We start from the raw sequence: 14,491 nt of genomic DNA on the forward strand, positions 1-14,491 counted from the left end.
ATATTTCTCAGTAATCTGAGAAATACAGAAAAGCATGAAGAAAAATAAAATCATTTATGATCCATCCATTCAAAGGTAATTACTGCTAGCAATGTAGTGTGTATCCTAACAGATACCGCATCCCACACACACAAGCCCACACACTTTCTTAATACAAATGAAATTAGGAGAGTAATTACTGATCATCTTTTTAAAGGGTAATTTCTTTATGATAAATGTAATCATGATGGTAACCAATGTTTATATTTGTTATGATAGGTATCCTTATGCGGTTTATATATGTTAATTCCTGTTATTTTCCAGTGCCCCATGAGATAAGTCCTTTTATGCTCTCCATATTAGAGACAGTGTAACAAACTCAGAGTGTTAAGAACTTAACTGAGACATATTGCTAGTAAATGGCAGACTCAGGAAATGTACCCTGGGTGTGAATAAGCAGGAGTAACAAAAGCTTGTCTAGAAAATTTTGATTGAATATGTTCTGCCTTGTGAAATATAATTAGATATTAAGATACTTTTGATCCTTTAAAATTCCTTGAGGAATTCGTTCTGTATTCAGAGTATAATGTCGACTCTGGTTATCAGTTCCTATTGCTTTTCTTTGTTTTAAATTGTTCAGGTATAATATGCTTTAAAAAATACATTATAAGATTTTTAGAATAATTTATAACTACAGAAAAATTGAGATAGTACACTTTTCATATTCCCCACACCCAGTTTTCCCTATTATTCACATCTTGTATTAATATGGCATATTTAATACAATTAAAGAGTCAGTACTGATTCCTTATTATTAAGTGAAATCTGTTTCTTTATTCATATTTCCTTAGGTTTTCCCTAATTTCTGTTTCTATTCCAGCATCCCATCCAAGATACCATGATGCTTTAGGCTCTTCTGGGTTGTGGAAGTTTCTTTTTTTTTTTTTTTTTTAATTTTATTTATTTATTTATTTATTCATTTTAGAGAGGAGAGGGAGAGACAGAGAGAGAGAAGGGGGGGGAGCTGGAAGCATCAACTCCCATATGTGCCTTGACCAGGCAAGCCCAGGGTTTCGAACCGGCAACCTCAGCATTTCCAGGTCGACGCTTTATCCACTGCGCCACCAAAGGTCAGGCTATGGGTTGTGGAAGTTTCTTAGACTTCCTTTTGTTTTTGTGGGTTGTGACCGTTTTGCGGCGTCCTGGTCAGGTGCACTGTAGGATGACCTTCTATTGGAATTTCTCTGACGTTTTTCTAATGTGTAGGCTAGCTTCAGTGTGCACGGCAGTGTGACTTCTCATTGGTGATGTTGACCCGATCACCTGACCAGAGTGGGCTCTGTCAGTTTCTCCACTGGACAGTGACTCTTTCCCCCTCTATCCTCTGCCCATCACTATGTTCAGCCCACATTTGAGAAGGGGGAGTTCCACTTGACTGTTTTTGAGGCTGGTGTATCTATAAGAATTATCAGGAATTTTTCTGAATAGGAGATTTGCCTTTTATCCTGTTTACTTATTCATTCGATCCTTTATTTACATGATGATGAACACCTGGATATTTTATACTTTAGGTTATAATTCAATACTACTTTGTCTATTTTGCTGTTCCCAATTGTTCCAGCGTTGGTCAAAGGGGCTCCCGCATCCCTTTGGTATACCCCTATCTTTTTTTTTTTTTTTTTTGACTACTTTCTTTCTAGCACTACAAGATACTCCAGGCTCATTTGTATTTTGCCTGCCACAGTCCTAATAATAGCCATTTCTCTCCAGAGCTCTGATTTCTTTTATTGGGGAATGGTGTTAGAAACCAAACATACAAATGTGCTCATTGCTACAAGGCTCTCCTTGTGTTAGAGTCTCACAGCTGACCAAGCAAGAAAATATGTGTGTGTATACTAGCCTGAGTAATACAATTCTGTATCAATGTTTCTATAAGTAACCATGCTTGTTAGCCTTTGTATATCTATTTATCTAAATGTTTCTATATGTAACCACATGTATATGAAGCTATTTATGATTTCCTTTGATGTCTACAACTCTAGTCCCTTACCACCTGGGCCATTCTAGCTTCTTCCTCTTGCTTGTGTAATTTCCCACTCAAATATAAGAAATATGGTTCAAAACATCTGCACCAATTTACTTAATTGTTCAATTACAGTTTGCATCTATAGCAGGAGAAGAATTCTTAACCTATACCCTGTGGAAAAGAACAACTACATTATAGTGCTTAAGAATGGTTTATTTTGCTTTTAGTCTTACGGACTACACTCATTACCAGAGTTACTTAGGTCACCATTTCTTCCCCCCACCTGCTTCACTGAGATTATTTCATGCATTTGTAGCACAGTTAGATTGCTTTATCATAGCTTGCATTCCATCCCCTGATTCCTTATCTCCTAAATTACTTTTTAAATTTGCATGTATTAAGCTTCACTATTTGTGCCGTGAAGTTCTATGGATTCTGAAAAGTATATAATGTAATATCCATCATTACAGTTTTATGTGAAGTAGTTTTCCAATCCTAAAATATCCCCCATGCTTTAATATGCATCCATTTCTTTTCTTACTCCAAAACTCTGGCAAACCACTGATCTTTTTACATTCCTTATAGTTTTTGCATTTTCCAGAATATTATATATTTGAAATCAGACAGTATGTAGTCTTTTCAAACTGGCTTTTTTCATTTAATAATTTACTTTTAAGAATCATCCATTTTTTTTCATGGCAGAATTCTTTAAAAAAATTTTTTTTCCTGTGGAAATCTTGGTTTCTTTCATTTTGGTAATAATGTATAAGGCTACCATAAACATCAGTGCACATTTTCCCCTCAGCTGTATTGAGATAAAATTGACATACAACATTGTATAGATTTAATGTATATAATGTGATGATTTAGACATATTGGCTGTACCAATCTACCATGAATGAAGTTTACTGTTGTTCTGCCTTTGAAACAAAAAGAGAGACAGGCTATAGAGTAAGGAATCAACTCATCTCACACTAGACAATGAAAGCCTGCAAATCCCTAGAAAATGAGCTATGTAAGATATTTGGCAAGAAAAGTGTTAATTTCCTTAATATTTCACTAGCCTTATATTCGGTGGCTCTTGTCTTTTTCTCCATTTGTTGAATCTTTAAGAAGTCCTATTAAGTTCACCTCTGAAATATCACTCAGCACCTTAATTTATGTCACCTAGTCATTCTAGGTAATGGTAACAGCCTGCTCTATTCAGTCTTATATACTTAAGATCAATTTTCCCCACTAGAACAAAAATAATTAGTTAAAAACAAAGTTATATATCTCAATGGCTCCTCTTCCTCTGAATGTTGAGTTAATTTTGTTAAAAGCCTTGCATAAGCTCATTCCTTCTTAATAACCTGTTATACATCAAGATTACCTCTTTCTTCTGATTGTACTCTAGGGTTATCTTGAAAAGTATCAAGATCTGTGATGTTTAGTGTTTCATAGCAAATCTAGGACACTAGACTTTAAGTTTTAGAGAGCACATATTGCATTTATTATCTAATTGTTCAAACATAGGGTTCAAATATTATTAGTTGAATGAATACATATTTGATGAAATGATGTTTATTATCATGCAATTAATAATTAAAATAAAATTATCCAAGTAGGTAATAGTAGGGAACAGTTAAACAAATTAGGAGAGAGCCATGTAGTGGACTATTCTGTACTTTGAAAATCATTGTTTGGGTTGTATTCTACTTGTTTATACTGTAACAACAGTACATCATGCTGCATTTATAGTATGATTCCAATATCAGATACATATGGACATAGAGATGAGTTTGGAAAAAAGTGTATCAAAACATTAACATTTCATGAGTGTCAGGATTATTTTTTGTGCTTCTTCTATATTTTTCCAAAGATCCTATAATTAATCATGAAATTGCTTAATTTTTAAAAAAACTCATTAGAAAATCTATTTTTGTTATTTAGATCACTATGTTCAACTCAAAGCAACTGATTATTGTTTAGTGATTTGCTAATGTAGTATTACTTTTAACTTTGATGGTAGAAAAGTGCTGTTTTTTACTTATGCACTTAGAATAAAATTTCCAATTCTAAATAATTTAGGATAGCTAAAGTTTATTTAAGCAGATGCACAAACCAATACATAAAACAAAAACAATGGCTGCCTATGGAGATATACCTGGAATGTACCAGCCATTCTCATTTCAAATGCTGTGAGACACAGTGTGCCCCCAGGAACATGGCAGAAATGGAAACTATTGATATAATTATTGAATTATCATATACTATAAGAAAAAATAGCACTGACTTTAAGCATCTCTGTGCCTACTCAAATTAGTTTATTTATAACTGAACAAAAGCCCATGTTTTATTATTAAACACAGAGCCAAAAACAGATATGAGAGTTAGAAGAGATCCCAAAGAAACTATATATCATCAATTCAGTAATTTGCTCGTAGAAAATGCAGCTATCGCTGTTACCCAGCCTGGTTGGTAAGAGTTTGCTCCTTCTTACATTGGTTGTGTATTGACTCAGAAAATAAAACCACTGTGCAAACTTACACAGAAGTGTCATGCCTACCTGGTACCTATCTGCTACCAAGACATTCTGCCAGTGTAGTATTTATTTAACTCAGGGAACAACAGCAACAGGAGAATGTATTCATTTTGGAATATAAAATTGTAAAATATGATTATTGAAGAACACCCTGGAAAGTGTCTGAACCATGTTTATTCCTGTAGGAAATTAGCTTCTTAAATACATTTTTTAAAGCACTGAGATATATAAAGAACACCCTCATGAGAAAGAGTCAAGAAACGCTCTGCGCCTCCTCATTCAGTACTTAATATGTTACAACAGCAGCATTTTCTGAAAGTCAGGAAAATATGAGGAGGAAATTCCAGAATGTATTTTTATGACTTATATATAAATACTATAAAGTATCCACTACTTTACCTTTGGGTTTTAAATATAATACTTAGTTTTCTCACTAGCTGATGATAGTATGACAATATGCTATTATTCTGCTAAAAGGAACTATTTTCTGCCTGATTATCTCAATTGATTTGCTTTTATCAATCATTATTTCATATATTGCAGAGGAGTTATTGTTATAAAAGCTTTTTTAGGTAGGCTGAACGTTATTCTATTTTCTCCATTGTCACCTAGGTACCCAACAGAGTGTTTGATGCACAGTGGGACCACAACAAATGTCTGATTTATGGATGACTAAATTAAGGAATTTGTGCTGGCTATTTTCCCTTTATTCATTCAGCTATTTTGATTAACAGCTCAATAATTTTTTTTCTTCCTTTTGAACTTAGAGAAGGGGAGATAGAGAGACAGACTCCTGCATGCACCCTAACCAGGATCCACCCAATGACCCCTGTCTGAGACTGATAATCTGCCCATCTACAGTCATGCTAGCAACCAAGCTATTTTTAGCACCTGAGGTGGAGGCTGCACTGAGCCATCCTCAGCTCCTGGGACCAATGTGCTTGAACTCATCAGGCTATAGCTGCAGGAGGGGAAGAGAGAGAGAGAGAGAGAGAGAGAGAGAGAGAGAGAGAGAGGGAGGGAGAGAGAGGGAGGGAGAGAGAGAGAGAGGGAGAGAAGGAGGACAGGTAGGGGTGAAGAAGCAAATAATTACTTCACCTGTGTTCCCTGACCAGGATTGAACCTGGGGCATCCACATGCTGGGCCAACGCTCTTATCGCTGAGCCAACCTCCCTGGGCCTCAGTAGCATTCTTAATATCTATTGGGTGAATCCATGAAGACAATACTGAGAGTATCACATCTACATTGAATTTTGGATTCTGTGTCTCCTGATGTTTTATATCTTTAAGTATTTTTGAACAACACAGAGAGTATCCAGTGTCAGGAGCCCAGATACCTTTTGTGAGACTACATTGAGTCATCTTTGCCCTGAGCGCCTCTCACAAGTTCTGTGTCTGCAAATAGGTGGCTACATAGGGAAAGCCAGAACTGGTCCTCTGTGACACAGTCATTATTTGAACATTTAAATTCCCTCAACACCTATCAGGCTTTTTCACATGCTTTATTTCATTTTGTTGTCAGAATGTGGAACTAGTATGGACTGAAAGTTTCTTTTCAGTGGTTTAACAATGTGTTGCCTTTCAAAATCTTATTTGAAAATAAGATTATTTTTTCTGTGACAATGGATTTCTAAAATATAAGTCAGTTTGCAAATATGTTGTCCAGTTTGTCAGGAAATACTATCATATATTTAAGACTATTTCTGATAGATTTTATGGAAGCAAAGTCTTTTCAAAAATTTGTTAAACAAAACACTAGAGCACCTGGATATGATAGACATCTACAGGACATTTCATCCCAAAGTGACTGAGTATACATTTTTCTCCAGTGTACATGGATCATTCTCAAGAATTGACCATATGTTGGGCCACAAAAACAACATCAGCAAATTCAGAAAAATTGAAGTTGTACCAAGCATATTTTCTGATCATAAAGCCTTGAAACTAGAATTCAACTGCAAAAAAGAGGAAAAAAATCCCACAAAAATGTGGAAACTAAACAACATACTTTTAAAAAATGAATGGGCCAAAGAAGAAATAAGTGCAGAGATCAAAAGATATATACAGACTAATGAAAATGACAATACGACATATCAGAATCTATGGGATGCAGCAAAAGCAGTGATAAGAGGGAAGTTCATATCACTTCAGGCATATATGAACAAACAAGAGAGAGCCCAAGTGAACCACTTAACTTCCCACCTTAAGGAACTAGAAAAAGAAGAACAAAGACAACCCAAAACCAGCCGAAGAAAGGAGATAATAAAAATCAGAGCAGAAATAAATGAATTAGAGAACAGAAAAACTATAGAAAAAATTAATAGAACAAGGAGCTGGTTCTTTGAAAAGATCAACAAAATTGACAAACCCTTGGCAAGACTTACCAAGGAAAAAAGAGAAAGAACTCATATAAACAAAATCCAAAATGAAAGAGGAGAAATCACCACAGACACCGTAGATATACAAAGAATTATTGTAGAATACTATGAAAAACTTTATGCCACTAAATTCAACAACCTAGAAGAAATGGATAAATTCCTAGAAAAATACAACCTTCCTAGACTGAGTCAAGAAGAAGCAGAAAGCCTAAACAGACCTATCAGTAGAGAAGAAATAGAAAAAACCATTAAAAACCTCCCCAAAAATAAAAGTCCAGGCCCTGACGGCTATACCAGCGAATTTTATCAAACATTCAAAGAAGACTTGGTTCCTATTCTACTCAAAGTCTTCCAAAAAATTGAAGAAGAAGCAATACTTCCAAACACATTTTACGAAGCCAACATAACCCTCATACCAAAACCAGGCAAGGATGGCACAAAAAAAGAAAACTACAGACCAATATCTCTAATGAATACAGATGCTAAAATACTAAACAAAATACTAGCAAATCGAATACAACAACATATTAAAAAAATAATACATCATGATCAAGTGGGATTCATCCCAGAATCTCAAGGATGGTTCAACATACGTAAAACGGTTAATGTAATACACCATATCAACAAAACAAAGAACAAAAACCACATGATCTTATCAATAGACGCAGAAAAGGCTTTCGATAAAATACAACACAATTTTATGTTTAAGACTCTCAACAAAATGGGTATAGAAGGAAAATATCTCAACATGATAAAGGCCATATATGATAAACCATCAGCTAACATCATATTAAATGGCACTAAACTGAAGGCTTTCCCCCTTAAATCAGGAACAAGACAGGGTTGTCCACTCTCTCCACTCTTATTTAATGTGGTACTAGAGGTTCTAGCCAGAGCAATCAGACAAGACAAAGAAATAAAAGGCATCCATATCGGAAAAGAAGAAGTAAAGGTATCACTTTTTGCAGACGATATGATACTATACATCGAAAACCCCAAAGAATCCACAAAAAGACTACTAGAAACAATAAGCCAATACAGTAAGGTCGCAGGATACAAAATTAACATACAGAAGTCAATAGCCTTTCTATATGCCAACAATGAAACAACTGAGAAGGAACTCAAAAGAACAATCCCCTTCACGATTGCAACAAAAAAAATAAAATACTTAGGAATAAACATAACAAAGAATGTAAAGGACTTATATAATGAAAACTATAAACCATTGTTAAGGGAAATCGAAAAAGATATAATGAGATGGAAGAATATACCTTGTTCTTGGCTAGGAAGAATAAATATAATCAAGATGGCTATATTACCCAAAGCAATATACAAATTTAATGCAATTCCCATCAAACTTCCAATGACATTTTTTAAAGAAATAGAGCAAAAAATCATCAGATTTATATGGAACTATAAAAAACCCCGAATAGCCAAAGAAATCCTAAAGAAAAAGAATGAAGCTGGGGGCATTTCAATACCTGACTTCAGACTCTATTATAGGGCCACGACAATCAAAACAGCATGGTATTGGCAGAAAAATAGACACTCAGACCAATGGAACAGAATAGAAAGTCCAGAAATAAAACCACATATATATAGTCAAATAATTTTTGATAAAGGGGCCAACAACACACAATGGGGAAAAGAAAGCCTCTTCAATAAATGGTGCTGGGAAAACTGGAAAGCCACATGCAAAAGAATGAAACTGGACTACAGTCTCTCCCCCTGTACAAAAATTAACTCAAAATGGATCAAAGATCTAAACATAAGACCTGAAACAATTAAGTACATAGAAGAAGACATAGGTACTCAACTCAGGGACCTGGGTTTTAAAGAGCATTTTATGAATTTGACTCCAATGGCAAGAGAAGTGAAGGCAAAAATTAATGAATGGGACTACATCAGACTAAGAAGTTTTTACTCAGCAAGAGAAACTGATAACAAAATAAACAGAAAGCCAACTAAATGGGAAATGATTTTTTCAAACGACAGCTCAGATAAGGGCCTAATATCCAAAATATACAAAGAACTCATAAAACTCAACAACAAACAAACAAACAATCCAATAAAAAAATGGGAAGAGGATATGAATAGACACTTCTCCCAGGAAGAAATACAAATGGCCAACAGATATATGAAAAGATGCTCATCTTCTTTAGCTATTAGAGAAATGCAAATCAAAACGACAATGAGATACCACCTCACACCTGTTCGATTAGCTGTTATTAGCAAGTCAGGTAACAGCAAATGTTGGAGAGGCTGTGGAGAAAAAGGAACCCTCATACACTGTTGGTGGGAATGTAAAGTAGTACAACCATTATGGAAGAAAGTATGGTGGTTCCTCAAAAAACTGAAAATAGAACTACCTTATGACCCAGCAATCCCTCTACTGGGTATATATCCCAAAAACTCAGAAACATTGATACGTAAAGACACATGCAGCCCCATGTTTATTGCAGCATTGTTCACAGTGGCCAGGACATGGAAACAACCAAAAAGCCCGTCAATAGATGACTGGATAAAGAAGATGTGGCACATATACACTATGGAATACTACTCAGCCATAAGAAATGATGACATCGGAACATTTACAGCAAAATGGTGGGATCTTGATAACATGATACGAAGCGAAATAAGTAAATCAGAAAAAACAGGAACTGTATTATTCCATACGTAGGTGGGACATAATAGTGAAACTAAGAGACATTTATAAGAGTTTGGTGGTTACGGGGGGGGGGGAGGGGGGAATGGGAGAGGGATAGGGGGTGGGGAGGGGCACAAAGAAAACAAGATAGAAGGTGACAGAAGACAATCTGACTTTGGGTGGTGTGTATGCAACATAATTAAACGACAAGATAACCTGGACTTGTTATCTTTGAATATATGTATCCTGATTTATTGATGTCACCCCATTAAAAAATAAAATTATATAAAAAAAATAAAATAAAATAAAAAAAAAAAAAAAAAAAAAAAAAAATTTGGATTTTTCCCTCTGGAATGTTCTTTAAAATTTTATACTCTAAAATAAATTGCTTATCCAGACTCTTCTAGGTAAAAATAATTTATATTTATTTGCCATTGGATCTGTGTACAAATTTCTGTTGTCTATATTTGTTAGTGATATTCTAATTAGTGTACATATATAAGATGTATTATTTCATGAAGATATTGATGTGCAAACATAGTTTTCTATTTAATTGAATGAATTGGTTAATATTTATATATTTAATAATTCATATTACTTAGAAATTCTCTCGAAATTGTTTTACATTATTATACAGATTTTAAAATAAATGCTAGTACTACATTAAAGATTTTACAAAAGAGTAAATTAAGGTTTATAGAGGTTAACCTACTCAAAGAACAGTCAGCATGGAAAATATTGAAAAAGCAAGGTTTTTGTCTCAGGTGTTTCAGATTTCTGAGGAAGCATGCTTATATATTAATGAAATTACCTGTTACCTTTCTTAAGTCTTCAAATGAAAATAATGGTCATTTATACCATGAGAGGTACACACATTTTCTAACCAAGATTTATACTATATCTTATATGCCAAATAGAATGTATCAACTATGTCTTAATGCAAAACCTTCTTAAGCAAAACGTTCTGTTGAATATTTGTTCTAATATATTTTCATAAAACATCATTAAACCATATATCATTACTTTACACACATAACACACACATGCATGCGTGCACATCAGAACATGAAGATTCTAATATATAAGGATACAGTTCCCAGTGGAAAAACTAGTATTTAAAATGCTTAAAGAAATAAGTTAAAATCCTGGTTTAAAGAAACATAAGCTCTTAAAATACTTTCTCTTATTTTTGTTCTTTGTACATTTAAACCACATCCAAAGTCTTTAATAAAAGCTATTTTGATAAAAAAAATATAGGAAAAATATTCCATTATGGCTTGGTTACTGAGTGAGAAAGGCAACTCATGACACTGTCTTTTTTTTAAATTCATTTTAGAGAAGAGAGAGAGAGGGAGAGAGAGAGAGAGAGAGAGAGAGAGAGAGAGGAGAGAGAGACAGGGAGGAGGAGCTAGAAGCATCAACTCCCATATGTGCCTTGACCAGGCAAGCCCAGGGTTTCGAACCGGCGACCTCAGCATTTCCAGGTCGACGCTTTATCCACTGCACCACCACAGGTCAGGCCGACACTGTCTTTTTTATAAAGAAAGTCTAGCAACTACACTATAAATTGAAACTATTACAATATATAGATATAGGAAAATTAAGTTTAAGTTCAAAAATCACATAATCTTACATTTCTATGGTAATTGCAAGTGTTTATTACCAAGCACATTTTGAACAGCCTATCATTTTCATTATTGTTTTTCAATAAAAATTTCACTTACAGAAATATGATTATATGAATTTATATTTAAATTATTCAGGTAAATAAAGTGGGTATATGAATTTAGAGGTGAGTTACTTGAGAATAATGTACTTCATACTGAACATTCAATTTATGGTACAATGTTTACTAGTGATTAAGTAGAAATATTTTTTGCATTTTTATTTTGGGTCATAAATTATTTTTTTATGATAACCATGCCATGGAAACCCAAATCTTGATAGACATTCAACCTGAAGTAAAAATTAGTCCCTCTTCTTCTGCCCATTTTGGTCCTCCTAGCTTGGGGCCAGGACCACTCTCAGCCTGTGCTAAGACGTAACCGTGTTCAGGGCTTTGAGGATGACAGAAATGCAGTGTCCCTCATGCCCTGTGTCTGTGGTAGTCAGTCTATTTGCACTGAATGAGCAATGTCATTTTTTTTTCAGTTGTGGTGAATTGAGGAACCTTTTAAATCTCTTTTCCCAGTTGTTTTATCAAGAAAACTCATTTCAGAAAAATATTTGCCTTTTTCACCCATTTCAGTCCCTTCCTCTCAAACAGCTGTCAGTCTGTTCTCCGTATCATTAACTCTATTTTGTTTGTTAGTTTATCTTGTTCATCAGATTTTATATAGAAGCCAAATTATATGGTATTTTACCTTCTCTGACTGGCTTATTTTACTTAGCAGAATATACTCCAGGTCCATCCGGGCTGTCACAAAAAGTGAGATATCCTTCTCTTATACAGTCTGGTAGTTGTATTCTATTGTGTGAGTGCACAGCTTTTTTATCCACTCATCTACTGATGGGCACTTGGGCTGCTTCCAAATCTTGGCTATTTGTAAATAGCACTGAACATTATGGTTTTTCAAATTAGTGTTTTTGGTTTCTTTGGATATATTCCCAGAAGTGGAATTGCTGGCTCATAGGCAATTCCAGTTTGAATATTTTGAGGGAACTCCATACTGTTTTCCACATCAGTTGCACCAGTCTGCATTCCCACCATCAGTGCACAGGGTTTCCTTGTCTCCTCCTCCTCACCAGTGCTTGTTGCTTCTTCATGTATGGATGATAACCATTCTGACAATGAGGTGGTATCTCATTGCGGTTTACTATAGACAACAATGCGGTGATTACCACAGGGAACAGGGTGGGAGGGTAGCAGAGGGTAAAGGGAGGGTAAATGGTGATGGAAGGAGACTAGACTTTGGGTAGTGAACACACAATACAATACACTGATGAAACATTGTAGAATTGTACACCTGAAACCTATATAATTTACCAGTATCACACCAATAAATTCAATAAAAATTAATAACACAAAAGAAAATATAACCATATAGTCCTCTTGGGAAAAAAAGAAATATATTTGTAAAATGAATTTAAATTTTAAACACCTTTTTTTTCAGTTTATTTAGCCATTTTTAGAATATTTAATGGCTCTTGTTCTGGATTACTTGCTTTTTGAAGACTATTAGCAATGAGATAAACACCAACACAGTCCAGTGTGTGGGGACATTGGTTCTGTAATAAAAGTTCTCAGTCCTTTACTAAGGTAAAGACAAAAAACAGTATTTACATACTATTCTTTCTGATGGTTCACTTTTTAAGTTTCACCAACCAAAGTAGCACTAAATCCTTTTTTTTAGCTAGGTGCTTTCAACAATTTTTGTAGCTATTACATTTTAGCAGCAATTTGTTTTTCTACTAGACTATTTTGTTATAAAAATATAAGCAATTGTATAAATTAATGTTTTTTTTCACATGCAGAATTTGATATTTGGAAAATTAAAACATTTTACAAGCAGCTATGATACATATGATTTTAAATACCTCATTTCATTTTTAAAGAAATGTTGGGCCCATTACCTTGCAATCTAGTAAATGGTTGTGCTTTAAAATGTTTCTTGAATGTGCCCATAAACAAAGGCTGTAAGAAGTAAATTAAGCAGTTCACAGGGGGAGACCAGGCTTTAGCCATGTGGTGGATACAGAAGGACAGACGAGCTGTTATTTGGAAATTATTTTTGGTAGGGATTTTGCTGAAATGTTTCTGCAAATGAAAGCCTCAGTGAAGCTGAAGGGAAGGAGCACAGCCATGCTATACTCTATTCCTAACAGGACTGTGTAAAAATTATATCTAATGGAAGAATTGGACTGGATACGAACTAGGGTATGCAGGCAGACATGTCACATATGTGTGGGTGACAGATGAATGGCACCCAAAGATGTTTATGTCCTATTTCTATAACTGGATGTCTGATGCTGCATGGCCAAAGAAGGGGATGGGACTAGGGTTGCAGATGGAGTTAATGCTGCTAGACAGCTGACTTTAAGACAAAGAGCGGACCTTCAGTGCGGACTCGGATCACCCTGGTGGCCCCCATTTAATCACATGACATGTGTGCCCAAAACCTGAGAACCTTTCCTTCCCGTGGCTGCAGAGAGAGGTGACCATGGAAAAAATGCCAGAGGAGTTCTCTGCCTGCCATTTCTGGTTTAAGATAAAGGAAGGGGCCATGGACCAAGGAATGTAGGTAGCTTCTAGGAGGTTGAAAAGGCAGGGAATCGCATTTCCCCCTAGAAGTTCCCGAAGAGAATGCAGTCTTGGTGAGACCTGGGCAGGACTTCTGGCCGAGAGAGCTGTAGTTTGATCATTTGTGTTATTGTACGCCACTGAATCTGTGGTCTAGTTTTCTCATCAGCAATAGAAAACTACCAGGGCAAGATAGAAATAGCAGACCTACCATGTGAGATGGTGACTTCTCCTAAAGGAAAAACATTTTGGATTTTAAGAAATCATATTCTCCTTCCTGAGACATCTTTACCTTTTTCCTCAGCCATTATGTGCCATCAGCCACTGTTGTGTTGCCACTCCATGTTCTCAGTCTCTCATTCTTCAATCCTCCCCACCCCTCTGCCATACGTCAGTGCCTGTCATTCCACTTCTAACCTGGATCATTGAAGCCACCTTCTACTTGGTCTCCATTGTCCATTTTCATCCCTACTTTCTCTCACCTATTCCACGTGCAGTCACAGAGCCCTAAGTCAGACTTGACTATGTTAAGTATTCTTCAGTGAAAACTCTCCAGCGATCTCTCGGTACTTGTGTGAGAAAAATTGCGCTTCTTTGAAGCATGGTGAATCTTGCTTCCAGAATTGTATTCTTTTTTCTGTGCTTTGTTTTCTCACTCGTTAGTTTGGGGAATCCTCTTTTTTCTTCACTGCTTAGC

At 35.3% G+C, this 14,491-nt stretch overlaps 1 protein-coding gene across 7 annotated transcripts in view; it reads left to right on the forward strand.

The window, feature by feature from the left end:
* The window catches only part of CTNND2 (catenin delta 2), a 944,271-nt gene that overhangs the window by 78,789 nt on the left and 850,991 nt on the right, over positions 1–14,491 (forward strand). The gene's annotated exons all lie outside the window — the stretch shown is intronic.

The sequence above is a fragment of the Saccopteryx leptura genome, chromosome 1 (genome assembly GCF_036850995.1).
Source record: "Saccopteryx leptura isolate mSacLep1 chromosome 1, mSacLep1_pri_phased_curated, whole genome shotgun sequence".
NCBI classification, from domain to species: domain Eukaryota; kingdom Metazoa; phylum Chordata; class Mammalia; order Chiroptera; family Emballonuridae; genus Saccopteryx; species Saccopteryx leptura.